This window comes from Phocoena sinus, chromosome X (genome assembly GCF_008692025.1).
Source record: "Phocoena sinus isolate mPhoSin1 chromosome X, mPhoSin1.pri, whole genome shotgun sequence".
Taxonomy (NCBI): Eukaryota; Metazoa; Chordata; class Mammalia; order Artiodactyla; family Phocoenidae; genus Phocoena; species Phocoena sinus.
The window spans coordinates 3,904,702-3,928,505 of record NC_045784.1 but is presented as its reverse complement, the minus strand read 5'-3'; the positions used below and the strand labels follow the sequence as shown (position 1 = coordinate 3,928,505).

General features: G+C 42.5%; 1 protein-coding gene across 1 annotated transcript in view; it reads left to right on the top strand.

The window, feature by feature from the left end:
• The window catches only part of NLGN4X (neuroligin 4 X-linked), a 308,113-nt gene that overhangs the window by 57,753 nt on the left and 226,556 nt on the right, over nucleotides 1-23,804 (top strand). The window lies entirely within an intron of this gene.

Here is a 23,804-nt window from a genome sequence, read left to right as displayed (position 1 = left end):
CCCCTTGCTGGTTGCATTGTTTGCAAATATTTTCTCCCATTCCGTAGGTTGTCTTTTTGTTTTGTTGATGATTTCCTTTGCTGTGCAAAAGCTTTTAAGTTTGATTAGGTCCCATTTGTTCATTTATGCTCTTGTTACTTTTGTCTTGGGAGACTGATACAAGAAATCATTGCTATGATTTATGTCAGAGAATGTTTTGCCTGTGTTCTCTTTTAAGAGTTTTATGGTGTATGCATGACTTTTCTTGGTAAGCATTTTTCTAAATTGGTATATGCAAAAGCATGTTTTTTGGAAAAGCAACATAGCAGGTTGTGTGAAAAGAATAAAAATGTCCATAACTTTTGAACCAGTAGCTCTGCCTCAAGCAGTCCATTTTAACAAAATAATTTTTTAAAATGCGCCTAGAGATTTATGGGTAAGAATTTACATTTGTGATAGGGGAAATAAAAGATAAATAAAACAGGTGAGAGGTAATTTATGATATATTCATGGAATGAAGTACTGTAGCCTGCTTTCATTTATTGCATGTAAGTACACGCTTACGAATAATATATAAAGTACGGCAGCAAGTTGGCTATAACCAGAGTCGAGGGCAGAGAGCAGAACTAGTCTGCCTTGAATTCTTCTTCCTTTTGGACCACAGCTTGTGCATCCAGGCTCTAGAGCGTGGATCCTTTTGGAGTCCATCGGGGCCCTTCTGTGGCTAGCACATCCAGCCAGGGAGTCTAACCAGCACATGCCTGCCCTGGCACCAGCAAATCCGGAGCTTAGCAGGTGATGGACGGAAGCTATGGAAGATGGAAGGTGGTAGCTGGGGTCACACCCACTGCTGACAGTTGACACAGAGGGGTCTCCTTAGAACTCCTTGACCGTGAAGGAACAAGGAGCCGAGGTCTGTGTTCAGAACCTGCCTCAGGCATGGGTAGCTGCATGTCCTGAGACACACCATGGACAGATTATAGACCCATTGTGTCATTTTCCCATGACCTCTAACGTGCATAATCCACGGCTCCGTCAGTAATACCATCTTTAGGTTCCAAATGATTAGATGATTAAATAATAGATGTCAGACTTTGACGTGCAAGCTTTAGGAGTGAACCCAGGGCTGGTGTGTTGGATACGGGGTTGCTATGAGGATAAGAGGATATTCAACGGGCGCTGTTCTTTCACGTTTTAGAGATCCCTACATCCTCTGTACCCGGGTTAACGTGTGGTGCACGGGAGATGTGACTGTAAAAATATATGTCTCCCGTTTCTTCCGCAGCCCTCTGCACGGGGGCCGCGTCAGTAAGGTGAGACCATCTCAGTGTGGAATATAGGAGCGAGACCTCACTCTGCTCTTGGTGGAACACATTCTTGTCATCTTTGCAACAACTCTTCATGGAACTTCGTCGCAGAACACTGAACAACAGCATCAAAGAAACCTACGTGTGCAGAGTATATATGTGTAGGTCTAGTATTTTTAGCAAGTGCATATTCCTCATGGATAAATGCACACATTCCTGAAACGTTAGTGGTGGCAAAGTGATTATGATCTCAGCGTTAAGCCACTGTTTGTCCCGCCATTGGCCCTTCTCAGCCTCAGGACTACTGACATCCTCTGTCGTGTGCAATGTGCACGTTTAGGGGTCTCCCTGATGCCCACCTGCTGGAGTGCTTGGGAAACACTGAATACAGAGTACAGTGTGATCCGTCAGATAAAGTCCCCCAGAGGCAGACTGCAGCCAACCTGCAGTAGATTTCCAGCGGGGCAGTAAAGGGGGGAGAGGGCCCAACGTTGCCTGACCACGTGCACAAGTGCCGGGCACTACAGCAGGCGTGTTTCACGTATGATCTCCTTTGTCCTCTTTGGGCATTGGCTTGTTGACAGCCAGAGTCCCATGAAGGAACGTTTTTAAGCAGTCAGATGACAAACTCTGATTTGCATTTGGAGATTAATTACTCAGACGGCCTGTTCTTTGTTCACTCGTTCATCTTGGCCTCAGCTGACATCTAGATGGTGTCATTTGATGTATTCTGCAGAGGTGATCTGTCCCGTCGTTGACTTGGCCTCATGCCTGAGTTTCTGACCGTGAAAGACTTACTTGTGTCCATTGTGGCACCTCATTTCCAGGGACCATCAGAGAAGCGAGAATGGATTAGATGACCCATCCAGCAAGTTGACGGATGGGTTAATTTATCTGATGATTAGTTTGCCAAGCTTCTTTATCCAGACATGGAGCATTTAGAGGAGGAGAGAGTGCGTACAAGAAAAATAGGAGACTGCTGTCTCAATTACTTTTTATTTTTAATTTTGGCATAGAAAAGTCTATTGGTAGGTATTGTATATGGTCGCTTCTGCTTCCCAAGTTAGGTTATAAGAATTTTTTTTGTGCTGCTGTCTACATCGGGCAGTGTAGCAAGATTCGAAGGGAGTACCTATAGCAGGCGTGTACCTATAGGTACACTTAAAAATAAAAGATCCATCTTTCATCCTTGGTAGAAAAAATAATCTATTTACTATTGCCTGGAACGTAAAGCAGAATTCAGCTGTGGCCATTAGGAAGTGATAGAGAATTACCCAAGAGCTCCTTCCTCTGTGCCATGATTATAGCTAGCAGGAAACATCAAAAAGAAATACTTTGGTCCTTTTATATACAACTGGTACAAAAATGTCCCCATATCAGAATACTCCAAAGAATGCACCATACAAAGAGAATCTTCCACCAGCATTAACAAAATTAGTCAGTGCTCATTATCCTGGGATTTGTGGTACATTTTATATTGTTCTTGATTAGATTCAGAAACGAGCAATAAGGCCTAATTGATGAAAGACAGCCTGTGATTTTGTGCTTTTAATATAATGGCCTCTGGCCAAATACGGACAAAGGGAAGAGGGACTGATTTGTTACTTTAGATTTGTTACTCGCATCCTGCTTGAAAATAGCGATGATTTACGGTTTTAATACATTTTTCATGCACGATTAACATCATTGTTGCCAGATTTACAGAAGAGCCAGGAGAGTGGAGCCGCAGTGATTTATTAGCAGTGCGTGAAACAGAATTAATGCCACCAGCAGCAGAGTTTAGTGGGAAAAAGCTGAGGCACAGAATCTGAAAAATGAAAAGAAAGCTTGGTTGCAAAAGCACGTCTGCTTTAGGTAAGCGTCTGGCCTTTAACAACAGCAGCAACAGTGAATTCACACTGAGGACTTTTCTCCATTTCAGAAGGTTTCTTGTGGAATTTCAATATGGTAAAATATAATGACACTGTTGTACGAGGGACTGAGGCAAAATCCAGTTATAAGATGGACACTTCTAGAAACAAATGTGGCATGGGGAATATTGTAAAGATTAGGAAGCTTTTTTCACAATTGGTATAGAGATTGAATACCATACATTTGATAGTCAAATAGGTTTTTTTTTTTTTTTTTTTTTTTTTTTTGCGGTACGCGGGCCTCTCACCGCTGTGGCCTCTCCCGTTGCGGAGCACAGGCTCCGGACGCGCAGGTTCAGCGGCCATGGCTCACGGGCCCAGCCGCTCCGCGGCATGTGGGGTCTTCCCGGAACCGGGGCACAAACCCGCGTCCCCTGCATCGGCAGGCGGACTCTCAACCACTGCGCCACCAGGGAAGCCCCAAATAGGTTTTTTTAAATTGAAGTATAGTTGATTTACAATATTGTGTTAGTTTCAGGTGTACAGCAAAGTAATTCAGGTTTATATATATATAAAGCTGTGTGTGTGTGTGTGTGTGTGTGTGTATGTGTGTGTACTTTTTTCACATTCTTCTCCATTATAGGCTATTAAAAGATACTGAGTAGAATTCCCCATGCTATACAGTAGGTCCTTGTTGTTTATCTATTTTATATCTAGTGGTGTGATCTGTTAATCCCAAACTCCTAATTTATCCCTCCCCCCTTTGATAACCATACATTTGTCTTCTATGTCTGTGAGTCTGTTTCTGTTTTGTATATAGACTCATTTGTATTATATTTTTGATTCCTTGTAGAAGTGATATAATATTTGTCTTTCTCTGTCTGACTTACTTCCCTTAGTATGATCATCTCTAGGTCCATCCATGTTGCTGCAAATGGCATTATTTCATTCTTTTTGATGGCTGAGTAGTATTCCATTGTATACATATGTACCACGTCTTCTTTATCCATTCCTCTGTCGATGGACATTTAGGTTGCTTCTGTATCTTGGCCATTGTAAATAGTGCTGCTGTGAACCTAGGGGTGCAGAGTTTTGTCCGGATATATGCCCAGGAGTGGGATTGCTGCATTATGTGATAAGTTCTAGTTTTAGTTTTCTGAGGAACCTCCGTACTGTTTTCTATGTCTATGTCTATATTTCTGCTTTGTAAATACGTTCGTTTGTATCATGTTTTTAGATTTCACATGAGTGATATCATATAATATTTGTCTTTGTCTGACTTACTATCTCTGGGTCTATCCATGTTGCTGCAAATGTCATTATTTCACTGTTTTTTATGGCTGAGTAATATTCCATTGTATACAGGCCATATCTTTTTCATCCATTCAAGTGTTGATGGGCACTTGGGTTCCTTCCCCAAATAGGATTTTTTAAACATTTTAGTATTGAAAAATTGTCAGTCTTGGGTGTTTGTGTATGATTTTGTTTTATATTTGCTTTGTGGGCTTTTTTTGGGGGGAGGGAACTCTTTCATTGGATCTTTAAATGTTAGCATACATTTTTGCCACAAAGTACTCCGCACAGACAGATTTCTTGAGTTTCTCACCCACCCTTGATGGAGACCCAGAAAGCAAGCAGAGTTCTCTTTCAGGCACAGAGATGCAACTCCTACACTTGCCATCTGTTATCATTTAATGGAAAGAGAGAAACGTTGCAAAAAATAAGGACAAGGTAAAGACCTTGCTAAAAAGCAGTCTGCAACCTCTGAATGGAATGCTTTGGAGGCACAAGTATACTTAGGGATGCCTGTTTGTCTGTGTAGCTTGTAAATGTAGACAGGCAACATCACACGTCAATAAATGGATTCAACTAAGCTTCTTTCCAAAATGCCTTCTCTGCCTCTCTGACCTCAGAGCTACCTCCTGTCTGTGTGGGAGGTTATCTGCCCTTTGAATTTTTCTCCATCCTTTCCTGTTTTCATTAGGTGACCTGCTTCCCTCCCTTCTAAACCAACAAGTAGTACTCTACCAACAGGCAAGGGTTGTATTCATCCCTATAAGTCTTTGAAGTTGCTAATGACCGAGGCATGCAAAGTATAACTGATGCTAATTATCTGTTAAATGGACATAAATTTCTGCGTAAATATCAGACCCGTGTTTTCTTTTTGTGTCTGGAAGGAGGACTTCAGTTTTGTCTGCAGCTGTTGTACTTCACAGAATCATTTCCTCTTCCATCCCGTAAAACCCCATGAGCTGCGGACAGGGTGAAGTGCCTACACACGCAGTGCCGGAGGGTTTGCGCATTGTCATAATCTTCCTGGGAGAAAGCATGGCAATAGGTAGCAAATGCTAGGAATGTGTGCCAGGAATACATTGCACGACAAGGAATTTTATTCTCAGGAGGTCTTTGGACATGTGCAGAAACACGCCGGTATATGGGATTTTCATTGCCAAGCGCTTAGGATAGCAAAAAGAAAAATAAAATGGATGCAACAGTTTTTACCAGTCTAGAATTTGTTATGTAATTATAGATACAATATAAGCATGGAATACAAGCCATTAAAATTGCATTATAGGATAATATTTAGTGATAGGGGTAATATTCAGAGTGGATTGTTCTGTAAAAGCATCTTAATAGTATTATTTTCTATTGCACTTGCAGTCTTTTTAAGTTCCCCTGTATGATCTACTCCAGGGCTTCTCAGTTTTATTTCTTATTATGACAAGAGTAGAAAACGATGACAGGGTGGCACAGTATGTATTGAGAATATTTACAGTGGTGTAAACAGGAGAGGCTGCCAGGGATAGGAGGAGCCTGCCAGGCGGCTGTGTATCCTTCCGGCCACACCTGCCTTCATGAACCCATGTCTTGGTTCTCCAGCTGAGACATACAGGGCGCCAGGCGCACAGGTGAGCATGGTCTGGTTTAAAAGGTCAGCCGTCGATAATTTTCTCCAGTACAAATATCTTCCCCCAGTTCCCTCCCATCATGACCCCTATTTCTGATGCCCTTTGTTGAAACAAAGATGAATAGTTTCGATTTAGTGACGAACCCTTGACATGTTTTTTCTCCCTTACCTTTTTTCGAAGCAGGACATATTGAAGAAATCCTGATCTCCCCAAAGATCACAAAATTGTTTTCCTGCCTAATTTTCTAGGAGTGTTAGGGTTTGTCCTAGCCTTTTTTATATTAATTTTTATTGGAGTATATAGTTGCTTTACAGTGTTGTGTTAGTTTCTACTGTACAGCAAAATGAATCACCTATACATATGCATATATCCCCTCTTTTTTGGATTTCCTTCCCATTTAGGTCACCTCAGAGCATTAAGTAGAGAGTTCCCTGTGTTATACAGTATGTTCTCATTAGTTATCTATTTTATACATAGTATCAATAGTGTATATGTGTCATTCCCAATCTCCCAATTCCTCCCCCCGATCCATGCATTTTTAATCTAAACAGAATTTATTTGTATGTATGGTGTGAGGTAGGGATCCAGGGTTATTTTCCTCCAATCGTGAACCAATGTTTTCAACATGTAAGGTAAACAATGTATCCCTTCCCAGTGATTTGTGGTGTCAGCCTGGGTCCTGATAGGGAAAGATGACCCACGTGCAAAGGAGTATATTAAAAGATTAGGGGCAGGATATAGGGAAACCAGCACAGGGTCATGCAGTAACCCTGAATTAGCTATAGTAGGGAGCCTTTATGTGAAGTTACAAATACCCATTGAGGTTGTGCTGGGCATACCTGCCAGGAGGTCTTGCATATATAGGGTACTCTCTCCTGCCCTCCAGATTGCTTGCTTGTTATCTGCCTTGGCTGAACCCAGGGGAGGCCAGAGGCAAGAGTGATTCCCTGTGAAGCTGAGAGAATAAATTTCAGAAAAAGAGCCTGCCAAAAATAACGCAATAAAAACTAACGTCCACCAAAAATACATAGGGCAACCTATGGGTTTTGTATTTGGTCCCATCCGTCAGTCAGTTCCTGCAGTAGAGCAAGATGTGAATCAAATGGAATAATCTATTTTTTCTTCTTTACTGTTCTCTTTCCTCTTTGTAAGATGTTTATTCTTTCACATACAATTGAAAATCAATGTGTCAAATTCTGCAAACTTCTGCTGTGTTTGTTGTGAGCTGTATTGAATTGAAAGATTAGTTTAAGAAGAACAGATACCTTTCCAAATTCATGTAGTCCCATCCATGAACTGGCATAGTTCACTGCTGATTGAATTCTGAATTTAGCTTTATTAAAATTATATGTTAGGCAATTTATTTTCTTGGTAAATATTACCTTATTTTCTATGTCATGTTCTGCTCCTGGTGTAAAAGAATGTCTTGACTTTTGGTACGTTGATTGTATATTGAGCAATCTTTTTGGATTGTCTACTATTTGTAGTGCCTTAGCTATTAAAGTGCGTGATTTCCAAAACAGTGTTCAAACTATCCACAGATAACGACCATTTGCTCCCTTCCTTTGGAATATTTATACTTTTGTTGCCTTTATTCCTTGTGTCATTGCATTGACCGTGGACACCCAGTGTTGTATTGAACTACATTAGCGCAAACTTATATCCCTGTTCATGATTTCATAGGAAATGAGCCTAACACTCTTTGATAAATAAATGTGATATTGGCTAGAGATGTTTTACAAATGGCTGTTATCAGATAAAAGAAATTACCTTTGATTTCCAGTTTTCTACTAAGTTGAAGGTTTTTTTTAAGTATAAATAGGTAGTGAATGTTGTAAACACATCTTGGCATATCTGCAGTTGATTACATGATTTCTCTCTTTTCTTTTTTCTATTCACCTGATTTAATATATTTATTTTGTATTAGCGCATTTTGGAAACAACCCCATTTTGATTATAATGCAAACTTTAAAAAAACGGCCAGTACTCTCTTAAATTTGGTTTGTTAATATTTCACTTAGGATGTTTACATCAGTACATTCTTAAGTGAATTTGATTTATAATATTATTTGAATTTGATTTGATTTTGTTGACTGAAAAAACAATGCCCAACCTAAAAGTTAAGAGTTGTGTTTTGTTTTATTCGGTGGACTTTCTGAGGACTTCTCTTAGACAGTGTCTCAGGTAGCTCTGAGGGACTGCTCCAGAGAGGCAGGGGAGGAGCCTGGATGCAGAGGAGTTTTTGCAACAAAATCCAGGCAGTTGGAACATCAAAAGATTACTGTTAATTAAAGACAACCAGACACCTCAAGTTAATAAATTTAGCACTTTTCTGTGTGTGGGGCGAGGCAAGAGTCTGGGCTCCTTGAAAGCATTCCTTTGATCTGCACCTCAGCTACCTGGGGCGGGCATCGTGTTCTTTCCCATCCTGAGTCCCCTCAGGGCTCAACTTGGTTGGCTGGGGGTGGGGTGGGGGGGCGTGGGGGGAGTGGGTCTGTGCCGTGGTGGCTGAGGGCTTGATGACTACAGTACCCTGTGTTTACTGCTATGGCAGGTGACATTTTTCATCCACACTTTCTAGACTTGGTTTTCTGATCTCACACAGTCCCTGTTTGCTTTCGATACCTAAGTTAAACTAATCTTACGAAAATATTGGCTCCTTCCTTTCATTTTATATTTTCTGAACAAAATGTCAATAGAAAGGCATGTACTACAAATTGCCTGAACATTATCTTGGCTGGTGAGTTTTATGTGGGAGATTCATGTTATTAATAGTCCTTAGCTAGTTTATTTAAATCTATTGGTGTGTAAGTTTTATTAGTATGTTCTCAAACATCTATTTAAATTTAGGTTTTCTAGCAGGATTGCTTATATTATTCAAGTTTTCTTTGTTTGTATTTTTACTTTATTTAGGATTACTTACACTGATTTCCCCCTTCGTTCATTTATTTTCATTATTTCTCGATTTTCCTCGAATAGTGTTACCAGATGTTCACTTATATTACGAAGCTTTTCAATAAATTATGTTTCATTTTCATAATTAACTCAACTGTTTTCTTGTTCCCTATTTCACAGATTTCTACTCATCTGTGTCAGACATGATTTTGTTATTCACTTGGTGTTTATTGTTTTACTGTCATTCTAGTCTTTTATTTGCCTCCATGGCTCATTTATTTCCAATCTTTCTTGTTATCTTGTAAATGTATTTGAAGTTTTAATTATCCCTGTAAGCATTTCTTTAGACCTGTCAAATGTTTATAGTTGATGCCTAAATTATCATTGAATGACAAGTATTTTGTAAGTTTACTTTACCTTAAAGGTGTACACACAGACATATTTAATGTCCTAACACTTCTTTTTTTTTTGTGGTACGTGGGCCTCTCACTGTTGTGGCCTCTCCCGCTGCGGAGCACAGGCTCCGGACGCGCAGGCTCAGCGGCCATGGCTCACGGGCGCAGCCGCTCCGCGGTACGTGGGATCTTCCCGGACCGGGGCACGAACCCGCGTCCCCTGCATCGGCAGGCAGACTCTCAACCACTGCGCCACCAGGGAAGCCCTGTCCTAACACTTTCATGGGATGTTTTAAGCCATTGGTTTCTAATTCTTTTGAATTATGGTCAAAGAATATATTGGTATATCGTGCTGCTTCTTTAAAGTACGACTTACGAGTGGAACATTTTGTAAACATTCTGTGTGTGCTTGAAAGCCACACACATACACACATACTCACATACACCGTGCTATACACATGCGTATGCATATTTACAAATATGTGTCTGCGTGTGTGTTTTGAGGGGCATAGATTTCCATATATATCTATCAGATCATGTTTTTTTTTTGTTTGTTTTTCTTTTTGCGGTAAACGGGCCTCTCACTGTTGCGGCCTCTCCCGCTGCGGAGCACAGGCTCCGGTCGCTCAGGCTCAGCGGCCATGGCTCACGGGCCCAGCCGCTCCGCGGCACGCGGGATCCTCCCGGACCGGGGCACGAACCCATGTCCCCTGCATCGGCAGGCGGACTCTCAACCACTGCGCCACCAGGGAAGCCCCCAGATCATGTTTTCTCTCCTAACTTGATCGGTTCCAAGAAGGTGCTATTTTAATTTCTTGTAATATTTTATTTTTCTTTCATTTCTTTTACCTTAAATGTTATGTATTATATAATAATATTATACATTAATATATATTAATATATGTTATATGTAATATATAATATAATAAATGGAATATCTATAAATATATAATTAAATTATGTATTATATACTATATAGATAGATTATAGATTACACATATAACTATGTATAATTATCATAATATTACAAATATAATATTTAAATAATATATAAATATGTTATTTAATAATATAAATTACATATACTTCATATACATGTATAACATATATTATTTACTTTTCTACACAGTTTCAGGCTTTATAATGAGGGATTTACATAAGTATGTCGTTTACATCTTTTCTCTCATCTGCTCTCTCCCCAGCATTTAATATCCCGTCATGACATTTATGATTTTTTTATCTGGTATTAAATTTGCATCCCAGATATTTTTTCAGTGAACTTATCTTATACTCTATCGTTTTAGTCTCTTCTATCTCGTTTACGTGGCCCTCGGTTTTAAATATATCTACTGTCAAGAATAGGTTGATAAAACTGCTTGTAATCTTAATGTATCAGTTTATCCCACTTATATTTTTGCAGTGATAGTTCTTCTAGAGCTTATAATTCATGTCATTTTTTTGTATAGTCTGTTTACCACGCTTGCCTGATTTTCATTTATTTTCTTTGCTTTTCCTAACGTGCATTGTATAACTCTGAGTTTCTATTGCTAGCTTCATTGTTATACTGTTTTTTTTCCTCTGTCGTCTTATAGGGTGGATTCATCAAGTTTTCCTCTCCTTACTTGAAAGTTGTGGTGTACAATTAGATTTTAACCTAAGACCTATAACTATTCTTAGTATTACCTATCAAACATTTCAGTATTCATAATTTTCCCCAGAACAAGATACAGACTTACTATGTTCTTTGCATGTCTCTCCTCAATCTCCCTGCACCCCCAACCATGCTGGATGCTAAGGGAATTTTGGCTCTAAGTGACTGTTTTCTGAGGCTACTAATGCTCTATGTTTACCTTTATTATAATGCTTTGTTCTGGACCCATGTCTCTCTTTGCAGAAATAAATCGTTCCAAGAGTATTCTCAAGAGGGCTTAAGGCAGTACATTGTATAAGACTTTTGCAAATTTTGTTTTCCTTTTCATTTAAAAGATGCTTTCACTGGATATAAAATCCTAGGTTTCCTTCCTCTCCCTCTAACTTGTAGAAAGTAATACTCCACTTAGATCCTGTGCTGCTGTTTCTATCCCGCGTCGGTGTGAAAAAGCCCGTATTACTGTGATTTCCCTTCATTTGCACATTATTTGCTGTTTTTCTCACTGGAAGTTTGAAACATATTTTGTGTGTCCTTAATGTTACTAAAAATCGTGGTAATTGGTCCAGAAGTTGATTTTTCGGTTTTATTTTAAAAATAAGCTCGTTCTTTAACTTGCGAGTTTTCAAGCCTAAGCCTTACACATTTTTCTTTACTGCTTGGAAAGTCTCAGCCTGTTATTCCTTTTCTTTTTTCTTTTTTTTGTCTTTTTCTTTATTGAGGTAAAATTCATGTAAACATAAAATGAGTCACTTTAATCATTTTAAAAGTGTACAGTTGAGTGTTGGCCATTATTTCTAATAGAATTCCTCTCAGCCTTTCAATCTGTGTTGCTGTCTTTTTATGAATGTCCTCTTAGATGATGTGTATATTTGTCTTCCATATCTTGGCATATAAGGGATTTTTTTCCCATTTCTCCATCCCAGATGTCTTCTGGGAAAATAACTTTATTTTCATGAATAATACATGAATAACATGTATTCACTGGCTGATTTCACTGGATTCTTTCATTTCAGCCAGTTCTTTGAAATTTTCAGTTCAACCATATTGCTTTTCTTTCCCGGTGTCTCTTTTGACCCCCTTCATAACTGTTCCTGTTTCTGTTGCCATTCACTGGGGGGTATTTAATATACTTTTAGTGAATGCCTTATATTTATTCCAGTCATTCATCTTTCTAATAAATAGATGATTCTATTTCTTTGTCATGTTTGTGCTCCTGACGGGCTCCACAGTATTTCCTATGAGTTTATCATGTATTTCCTTGGGGCTAGCAGATACCTTGGTGGGTAATTTATATACACTGACTACTGGAAAGCTCTGCTCTCGATTTAATGCCTCTGGGTATATTGGAGAAGGGAGAGGGGTCCCCCTAGGAGGGCCTCTGGAATCCTTGTTCTGGCTCCTGAACCAAGGACTTTGTACCCTTTTCTGCCATCTCCCCTCTCCCCTCTACAGGCAGGTTCTTCTCTGAGAAACCCACAAAGTTGAGTCGTAAATATGCAGCCTGCTGCATGGAGGGCGTGGGGAGAGAATGCTCCGGTGTTTAACTAGCCTGTTGTTTTATTTGCCATCGGGGTCGGATTACATCTCGGAGACAGAGCTTTGGGTGAAGTACAAAGACATAGTTTTATTGCTTTGCCAGGCAAAGGGGGCCACAGTGGACTAACGCCCTCCAGACTGTGTGTCCCGCCCTGAAGGGTGTCCTGAGAAGTCTTACAGTCTTCAAGGAGCGGGGCGTGGTCAGCTTGTGGACACTCTTCTGATTGGTTGGTGGTGAGGTCATCGGGAGTCAGCATCATCAACCTTCTGGTTCCAACCGGTCTGGGGTCTGTGTGCTGGTGGGCAGCACGCAGTTAACTTCTCCTGCCCGGTGGAGGTTTCAGTATCTGCAAAACAGCTCAAAGGACGTGGCTCGGAATATGATCTGTAACCCTGAGGAAGAACTAAAGGTCCTTGACTTTGCTGAATGGCTAAATATTACTCTTTTGTCTTCCTTGACCGTTTTCCTGTCTTTCTGCATCTTCTCACTTCTCGGATTAAATGTATTCTACGACTGAAGTTTTTCTACAGACAAAAGGCAGGTGAAGGACACAGGCAGGGGTCTATTCTGGGAAGGCCTTGTAGGGTCCTGCTCGGTTACAACTCCAGTGGGAAACCAGATGTCTGCCGAGTGCCCGGGAACCTTGGGACCTTTGGTCTTCCCAGGTCTGCCCCATGAATTTCCTGATTCAGGGTCCTGATGAGAGGAAAAGCCACGACCCCTACACCCAACGAGAGGGAAGGATGAACACACCATCCAGAAGCTCGCCCGTCATGCCCACCTTGGGCGGCTCAGGTCTTAGGCACCACCTTCGTCTCACCACAGAACGCAGCTGCTATTTATTTCTCCAAGCGTTTCTCAATTTTGGTAGTGATCTCAGAAGAGGTAACGAGTTGGGTCACAGAAACAGAGAAAGGAATTGAAGTGGCTTGTTCAGAAGATGGAGTGGAAAATTCTGTGACTGAAGGGGTTTTGGAGAGTGGTTTTGCACTTTCTGTAAATAAAAAGAAGCAGTTTCCAGATGTCTTAAAAAAAAACTTGTGGGCCAACAGACCTACAAAAATCTGGGGCTTTTGGATTGCCAACAGTTTTCGTTGCATTAGAACCTGACATGCCTGTCTTATGTCAGGTTGTGTTTTTATCGTTGCCCTACTATTGGTGTCTGCATATCCTGCACTTAATGACCTGATGACCATCTCAAAGACCTGAATTGAGACAAACAACGCAGTGGGCTCTAGTCGTAAGATAATCACCACAGAAAGCATTTTGAGTATTCTAGAATATTATACGTTGAAACCCAGGCGGTGCTTTACAGTAAGATTTCTCCTACCTGAAACCCTTAGCGTGATACGCTTTTTATTTCAATTAGGTATGTTTTTAGAGGCCTTAGCCCTTTAAACAGGTTTTTCCCTGGAACGTAAAGACTTTGGATGAAGCTTTTTGTAATTCATTGAAAGATACATTCATGCTTCCTTAGCGAGAAGTGAGAAGATAGAAGACCCAGTCTTGTTGACTGAGGTTTGTCATCATAGATACTACTTACTGTGAGTGGTGCCTGCGGGACCAGCTGTATTCCCTGAAGTTCCTCGGGCGTGTGTTACATGGCGTCAGACAAGTGCGGATTGGTCATTCTCATGCCTGCCTTGTACTTGTTTTCTTTCTTCTTCTTTGCTTTCATACAAGTGCTCACCACCCTTCCCAACGTGATCTGTGCCCCCAAATCTGATCAGTAAGCTCACCAGTGTCCCACTTGACATAGAATAAAGAGGAACTTCCCTAGTGGTCCAGTGGTAAAGAATCCGCCTTCCAACGCAGGGGACGTGGGTTTGATCCCTGGTCAGGGGAACTAAGATTCCACATGCCGCGGGGCAACTAAGCCCGCGTGCCACAACTACTGAGCCTGCACGCCTCAACTGGAGAGCCCGCGTGCCGCAAACTACGGAGCCTACACACTCTGGAGCCCGCACGCCACAACTAGAGAGAAGCCCACGCACCGCAACTTAAGATTCCACCTGCCACAACTAAGACCCGACGCAGCCAAAAAAACCAAAAAATGTGCAGGAGAAATGCGGTGAGGGAGTCCGATTTTGAATACCCTTGCTCTCCTGAGGCCTGGCATTCAGCAGATGAGATGCCTTCTGAAAACCTCAGTTATCTGATGGTAGAAGGAAACTAAAAATTGTGCCTACCTCACAGGGTTTTTGTAAGGATTCCTGAGGTAATTTGTGCAAATTCGTAGCACAGCGCCTGACTCATGGGAGGTTTCTAATTAATGCCAGCAGTTACTAATTTTTTAAAAAATTTGATTGAAGTGTAGTTGATTTCCAGTGTTGTGTTAATTTTGCTGTACAGCCAAGTGACTCAGTTATGCATATATATACATTCTTTTTCATGTTCTTGTCCATTATGGTTTATCACAGGATACTGCATAGACTTCCCTGTGCTATGCAGTAGTTCTTGTCGTTTATCCATCGTACATATACTAGTTTGCATCTGCCAGAAGTTACTCATTTTATTAGCAACGATGAGCCTTACGATGACTTGTCTCCGCTACTAAGGAACTCACCTGCTCCCATACTGTTCTTTCACTCAACCGACTCACAGATTTTTTTCTTGTGCTCCAAGTAAGTGCCAGGCGTTGTGCTGGGGGCTGGGTGAGTGACAGCAACTAAAACAGTGTTTGCATTCAAAGTGCCCATCTTTTTGTGGACTGGCCTTTCTCTGTCCTGCTCAGCGATGCCCGTTTGTACTCTAGATGTTGATTCCTGCCTCTGTCCTGTATAGTGAAGCTTAGGTAGCAACTTTGCAAATCAGTAACAGGATACAATGCATTTTTTTTTTTTCCCCTGGGGATTAATTAACTGCTCTCCTCTTCACTTAGGGCTGTTTCTGGAGTGTCGCTCTCCTCATAATACATATGCCAGCACTACCAACGGTAACATAAATACAGACGGTCCCGATGTGACAGTGGTTGAACATGCAAAAAATTTTGGAGTTTCTGGTGGTGTGAAAGCGATCCTCATTCAGTAGAAATCACAGTTTGCATGTTGGGTTTTCCCAGACTATCACTATGCAGTCTGGTGCTCTCTCGTGTTGCTGGGCATTGGTGGTGAGCTGTCAGCCATGTGGTCACGAGGGTAAACAAGAGATACACTGACAACCCTTCTAGACCCATCCAAGCATCCTGTTTTCCACTTTCAGCACAGTATGCCATGAATTACATGAGATAGTGAACACTTCCTTGTAAAGTGGGCTCTGTGTTGGTTGATTTTCCCAAATGTAGGCTCTTGTGAGTGTTGTGGACGCATTTAAGGTAGGCTGGTCTAAGCTATGATGTCGGGCAGCTTAGGTGTATTCAACGCATTTTCGACTTCTGGCGTTTTCAGCTTACGGTGGGTTGATTGGGATGTAACCCCATCATAAGTTGAGGCAGATCTCTATAACGGTGCCCTGATCGTATCTTACAGAGGCCACATTTTCATAACTTTGCAAGCCCTGAAAAAGCAGTGTACACAACCAAAATTTCTGGCCATATGTAGATGCTGAAAATTTTGGCCAAAAAAAAAAAAAAAAATCCACATTTACAACATGTGTCGAAACTATGTAAGGTTTGGCAACTCTGGGCCAGTGGTTGACTGGGGATGAGGAGGGAGTGTTTCCTTCAGAGGCAGCGTTCCCTTTGCCACATAGCCACACTCCCCACCACTCCCTAATGTGTTACCAGCACTCAGGTTGAATGTGTGTTGCCTGATATTTTTCTCCTTAATTCTTACCTGACTCTTGTATTTCTTGTGAAAATATCTCTGAATTTATGTTTTTCTCATATGGCTGTTTTGCACTAAAAAAAAAAAAATCAGTAATTCAGCACCAAGTATTGACTCAAAAATTTTCATATCCACCAGCTCGCTTCACTGAGTACAACATTTCTGTTGATATTTTCATCGAGACCTAACGTGTATAAATATATAATTATCCAAGTAGACACTGAGTATGATTAAGATCCCTATCGTCCTGTATCTTCCATCTGTGAGCTACTTTATTCCTAAGCATAGACATTCAGTTAATCATTCACCAAGTATTTATTGAGCACCTACTGTGAGCGTGGCACTTTCCTAGATAGTAAAATATTAGACTACCGTGGACAGTGTCTTTCCCCTTTAGGGAATTTAAATGAATAAAGAAGAGAATATCTAGTATTTTCAATAGCGATTCATGCTGTGGAGGAAAATAACGCAGATTAAAGGAGGCGGCATAACACGAATGGGCTGACGCGTTGTTGCTTTAAGCGCAGAGGTTGGTGGAAGCCACCCCGAGAGGTCTGAAGGAAGTGGGGGAAGAGCTTTCTGGAAGTAGGGAACAGCATGTGCGCAGTCCCTGAAGAGGTGCAGACCATGATGTGTTGTTCAAGGACTATCGCGCGGACCATGTGGCTGGAGCTGCAGGATGAAGGTGGGGCCGTGGAGATGACAGTAGACAGACGCCTGCCGTCAGACCATGCACGACCTTGCCAAGCCATTGAAAGGGCTTTAGTTTTCCAGTGATGCGGATGGGAAGCCTCGGCCGATCTCCGAGCACAGGAGGGACAAGCTATGACTTCCATTTTTCTTGGAGCTCTGTGAGTTCTGGTTGGAAAATGAGCTCTCAGGAGGTGTGGGCACACGTAGGGAGACCACTTAGGTGGACCTTGTGCTAATGCAGTCAAGAGATGATGGAGGTATAGGGAGCTGCCAGGTGAAGTGTTCGGATTCTGGGAGTGTTTCCAAGGCAGAACCAAGAGATTGATGGTGGATGTGAAATGAGAGACAACTCAAGGCTGACGCTAGGTCCTCTGTCCAGAGTATCTGAAAGGATGGAGTTGGCATTTCCTGAGGGCAGGGACATTGTAGGAGGAGCAGTGTAGAAATAAGGGGACTGACTGTGTGCAAATTAAGGACAACCACAAGAGGTGTCTGATTGGTACCTGGCTGTAAGAGTGTGGACGGGAAGAAAGAGGCATAGGCTGGAGATGCTCATTGAGGAGACGTCAGAAAGTAGGTGGGATTTAACGTTACGAGACCGAATCATATTTTCAAGAGAAATGAGTGTAGAGAAGCAAGTGTGGCCAAAGAAAAAGAAAGAGGAAGAGAAGAAAGGAAGAAGAGGAAGGGGGAGAGAGGGAAAGAGAAAGAGACGCGTGGAGTCTAACTGCACTAACCCCAAACCAACAGCCCAATTATTTGCAGTATGGGTGGTTTATTTCCTTTCTGTTGATGCCACCCCGGCGATGGGTTGGTGTCAGCCCTCCCCCCATTGCACCTTGTCTTCATTCCAGAATCTGAGCTGGGGGAACCGCCCAAATCCGGGAAACTGCACCTGTGGCAGAGGGGAAACGTGCAAGCATCCTCCACGCTTCTGCTTCGGTGTGGGGTGTGCCGTGTCCACGCACCTCAGGTTGCCCAGACCGCGTGCCCCTCCTCTGGGGAGGTTCTGCAAGGAGCCTGGCAGTGGGTGTTGATCGACAGGGGAACAACAGATGAGGTTCCGGCAGGCATGCGAGGATGCGATGCCTGCGGTGTTTTAGGGAAAAAAAAAAAAAAGGATTGACTGTGCTGAATGCTGCCTCGGAGTATAACGGTTTGAGGGGCAGGAATGACTGACCACTGAGCCTGTTGCTTGAAGGTCGTGGTGACCTGGCAGGAGCTACGTCATCGATTTGTCAGGGCTAAAGTGTCTTTGAAGGGGTGAGCAAAGAGTAGAGAACAGAAACTGAAAGCAACCCGTTCCAGCGATTGTGCCGTAAATGGCAGCAGAGAGATGGGCCCGTCAGTAGCTGTAGGGAAGGTGGGTTGGAGGAGGGGAGATTTTCAAAGGTGGAAGAGGCTAGAGCGCGTTTGTGAGATCGAGTCAAGAGAGGAGGTTAAGATACAGGAGGAAAGAGACCACTGCAGGGTGACGTCACTGAGTTCGATGGGTTGCATGCTCCCACGGAGTGGGGCGCTCGGAAAGAAGGGACCTTTCTGCGCATGCCTGGGAGGGGAGGGGACGCTTGGCTGAGAGGCAGGAGGCTGGGCTGGCAGGAGATTGGAGCAGTGTTCTTCTGACTGCTTCTGCTTTCTCAGAGCTTCAGCGGAGACTGAGGCTGCGGAGGAGCTGGCCAAGAGGGTGTAGAATAGTCCCTCTAGGAGACGGGTTGATAGAGCGCACTGTGACAGGCTCTGGAACGTGCCCTGAGATGAGGTCTTCCTCCGGCCCCACCCTCCTACTCAGGTGCTGGGGAGACAGGAGCTGGGTGGAACCAGCAACGGGTGATGCTTTGAGAGCCGTCCAGAAGGATGGATCAGGAAACCTAACCAAGATGTGGGCAGACTCGAGGCAGGTAGGGGAGGGGAAAGGCTAGGATTCTTCTCTTCGTATCGGTTACTTATGTATTTATTTAATTATTTATATTGGCGTAGAGTTGAGTTACAATATTACATTAGTTCCAGGTGTACAACCTAATGACTCAATACTTTAGTAGTTTACTTTCCATTTAAATTTTTAGAAAATATTGACTAGATTCCCTCTGTTGTATAATCCATTCTTCTTTTTTTTGCGGTATGCGGGCCTTTCACTGCTGTGGCCTCTCCCGTTGCGGAGCACAGGCTCCGGACGCGCAGGCTCAGCGGCCATGGCTCACGGGCCCAGCCGCTCTGCGGCATGTGGGATCTTGCCGGACCGGGGCACGAACCCGCGTCCCCTGCATCGGCAGGCGGACTCTCAACCACTGCACCACCGGGGAAGCCCTATAATCCATTCTTGTATCTATTTTGTACAGAGTAGTTTGTATCTCTTAGTCCCCTACACCTATCTTACTCCGTTCCCTTCCCACTCCCTACTGGTAACCAACTAATTTGTTCTCTGTGAGTCTGTTTCTGTTTTGACACATACCTTTGTTTGTTTTATTTTTTAGATTCCACATAGAAATGATAACAGAGTATTTGCTTTCTCTGTCTGACTTATTTCACTAAGCCTGATACCCTCTAGGCCCATCCACATTGTGGCCAGTGGCACACTTTCAGGAAGGGGTAGGATTGGAAGGTATGGGATGCAGGTGAGCTTCTCAGAGTGACTGACTGATGCTGTTAAACTGATACGTTAGTGCAGTTGTTGGGGTAGAAATGTCCTCGTAGAATAACAGAGAAAAGTCGTGATGTTGTTATGTGGAAAAGCCAACGCCACACAATTACACCAAAAGGTACTAAGAGACAAATGCATTTAGTCCATTAAAACACAGTTATAATGTTTAAACACACACACACAGCTAGAACAATGAAGTGTGCTAATTGTCGAACTCACAGCCCCAGAATCTGGATAACTCGGCCTTTAGTAAGGCTTGATAAACATTTGTTGAATGAGGGTGTGTGTGTGAATCCAACTTCTGTTCTTTCATAGTGTTTATCAATTTCTTGATTACTTGTGTAAGAATAACCCTAACTCAACGAGCAAACAGACAAGGTAAAACTGTACGGGATGGTGGGACCACCCTACTGTAGACCCTGTCCTACATCCTAACAGCTTACAGGAAGCCACTGGACATCTCACCCAGGTGGCATGCCTTGGGGCAGGGAGGTTGCGTGGTCAGATGTGCCTGATGCAGGGGCGATTCTGAGTGTTGCCTGGAAACATTCTGACGAATTCCAAAATGCCTTCCTTGGCCTCCTAGCCTCCCCACTTCTCCAAGCATTTCTCTCGCTACGGGGACCATCCATCTCTGTGCTTTTTTTGGTCTCTGCACGTCCCTATTCTTGAATGCTTCTTTCTAGTATTTACTGTTCCAGCTCCCACTCGATCACTGGGACGCTAGGTCTTGGGTTGACTTGTCTTTTTGTCCAAGGAGACTCAAAGCCCCTGAAAACACAGGCGTGTTTTCGCCCAGCTTCACCTGAAATAGCACAGGCGTTCCATAAGCTCTGTTAGAGAAATGCATGCACTGAACGCAGATTCCCTTTCCAGCTCTTTATCAAAAGAAAAGCACACATGCCACAGCCTCTATTTTCAAGACCCGGCGTGGGATGATTTTGTTCTCCTTTGTACTGCTGCAACCATGTGAAATTCATCCCTTTTGCTCCCAGCCCCACCTCCACTCCTAGTAATGAGTGTGTCCTGGAGTACCTGTTGCTGAATTATTAAACGGTCCTCTCCGCCGCTCGCTCATAAAAGAGCACATTCTTTCATCACAGGGTCCTTATCCCTCAAGTTTTTTTTTCTTCCCGGAAGCCACTTAGAGATGAAGACCCACTTTAGAAAATGGGTTGATCTTCAGAACTAGGTTACAGATGGCAACAGTTGTAGACATGGTGACTGGTGTGTATTTCTGTTAGGGATTGTTTTTCTGGATGGAATGAAGGCGAGAACATGTCGTATAGCAGTTTATCAGCAGGGTTTGTGTGGTTTGCAAGATGAAGATGGTGCTTTCTGAGAAGGCAGGCATTTAGAACGTGGGCAGGATGTTTACTGAACTTCCTGTAGGATAAAGTAATTCACAGATTCACCAAAACGTTGTCCATCTGCAGTCAGCACTGACAACCGTACCAAGTATCTTCATTTTAGTAATTGTATGTATGAAGGAAAAGATTCTGTGATTTGATGTTTAGTTTCCCTGACGCTACAGTAACAAAGCAGAAAAGTCAATAATGAACAGAAGAATTCAACTTCAGTAGTTCAGGTCATCAAATTTTGGAGTGTGTATGTGTGTGTGTGTGTGTGTGTGTGTGTGTGTGTGTGTGTGTGAGAGAGAGAGATTGCGAGATTGCCAAATCGGATAAGAAGAGATTTTACAGAGGCTAGCTCTTGTTAAGAGCTTTCCATTACATTAGAGGTTTAACTTGGTTGTAATACCGATGGCGTATGTCAGGGAAGATGGGAGGATGTGGCTTAACTTAAGTCAGCAGCATCTGGTAATGACCCAGATGGGAATGGGTCAACAGGACGCTTTTGCCTCAGGCTATAAAGAAGAGCTGAGCGTTGGGATTTGTCTCAATAATGAATTCCATCAGTAAATGTATATTCAATAAATAAGCAAAAGCGACACATATCCTGCTGAGACTATTCTTTCCTACAGGCTTCTTGTCAAAAGCAGTTTAAAGTCTCTGAAGCTTTAGATTGTGAAACAGGGGAGAAGAAACCGAGGGCATATGAAAATGCTGACCACCTTAAGATTCATAGGTTTAAGAGAAGCAGCTCTAATTCTGTGAAAATCTGCAATAGCTCAGATCTGAGGGGAGTCTTCAAGTCTATCTGTTAATCGTATCATAGGTATTTTTTGAGAACCCAAGCATGTCCCAACCTGAATTAAGTAACCCTTAGTGACCTGGTCAGAGCCAGGGTGTTCAAAAGGACCCTGATGATGCTAGGTGCTATAAATGTGGGTCTTTTTTATTCTTTCAGAATTTGGGATTTATTGCAAAGTTGTAAATTCCTCTAGGTTTTTTTTTCCTGTAATACTTAGTAAGTTTAAAAACCTGAACCACCGATGTCCTTTATAAATACTTTTTTCCACTACTTTCTATCTTTAGATTCTTCTTTTCTACTAAAATATTCAAGTTTAAAATTTAAAGACATATGTTATATAGAAATTGAAATATAAAATTGAAGTATATTTCTTTTCGGTTTTTAGGTATGTGAATTACTTTCCTGAGAAAACAAACTATGTAAGAATTACACTCCTGAGAAAATATTGTCAAAAATTGTTTTTAAACTTAACTTTCAATTCTAGTTTTAGGTTTACAGAGTTGTTGCGGAGACACAGAGTTTCCATATACCACCCTGGACTCCCTTATTATGAACATCTTCTAGTACTAAGGTACATTTGATACAACTAGGGAATCTGTGTTTATACAGTGTCACTGACTGAAGTTCACACATTTTTCAGGTTGCTTCAGTTTTCATCGTTTATGTGGTTCTGTTCAAGGATCCCATAATACATTTAGCCTTTTTAGCTCCTTAGACAGCTCTCGGCTGTGACAGTCTCTCCTTTGCTTGTATTTTGTGACCTTGACAGTTTCGAGGAGGACCGATCGGGTATCCTGTAGCATATCCTTCCATCAGGGTTTGTGTGATGTTTTCCTCATGCTTAGACTGGGGCTGTGGATCTGCAAAGGAAGCCCACAGAGGTGCACTGCCCTTCTGGTCACATCGCATCAAAGGGGTATACTGTCCTCAACGCGACTTATCGCTGATGGTGTGACCTTGATCACCTGGCTGAGGTCACGTTCCTCAGGTTCTCTACTACGACGGGACTTTTCCCCCTTTGCCTGCTGTCCTCTTTGGAAAGAAGGCGGTAGTGTGCGCTCCACACTTCAGGAATGGGACCTAATGCTCTCTCTCCTTGAGGACAGAGTATCTTCACATGAGCTAAATCATTTGAAGTTCTGCTGCCTGAGAGATGTGTCCGTCTTCCCCCATTTATTTATTCAATCATTTACTTCTGCAAAGGTGGACCCAATGGATATTTATTTTATACTGGGGTTATAATCCAGTATTGTGTTATTTATCTACAGCAGGTTTTAGGAAATAATCTGGAAACGAAAATTTTTTATATATGTATATTTTTTCCTGTCCATTATGGTTTATCATAGGATATTGAATATAGTTCCCTGTGCTGTACAGTAGGACCTCGTTGCTTATCCATCCTATATGTAACAGTTTGCATCTGCTCATCCCAAACTCCCCACTCCATCCGTCTTCCACCCCCCTCCCCCTTGTCAACCGCAAGTCTGTTCCCTGTCTCTGAGTCTGTTTCATACATGAAGTTCATTGGTGTCATAGTTTAGATGTGGTTAGAGTTCTACAGATCCCCAGCATATGACATTTTATCTATGATGAATTTAAGATCTAATGGCGTACGTTAGGTTAGGGATGTCTTGGACTTGAGTGCGCTTTCAGATATTTTTTCTTTCCCTGAAACACAACCACATGAGGAAATCAACAGCACTTTGTAAGTCACAAAATAACAGTTGGGAATGGCCCCGGGATGTGCGTCGCGACCTCTTCAGGGCTTTACCCCTCTTGTGGGTGTCATGAGGTGCTTGGTTTTGTTAAGTGGAATAAGTACAGGGACCGGCCCGCCTCCCCACTTTTGAAAGTCCACTTTACACCACCGTGTTTTTACGGAAGACCTACACCAGAACCTGTTTTCGGTAACCTAAAGAAATTCGAGGAGGATTTTCAGTTTTGAAGAGAAAAGGCGAAAAGCAAAATGGCCTTCAGCGTGAGCAAAGAGGCAGCGTGCTCCCCAGCAGCCAGGGGGCGCCGCCGAGCACTT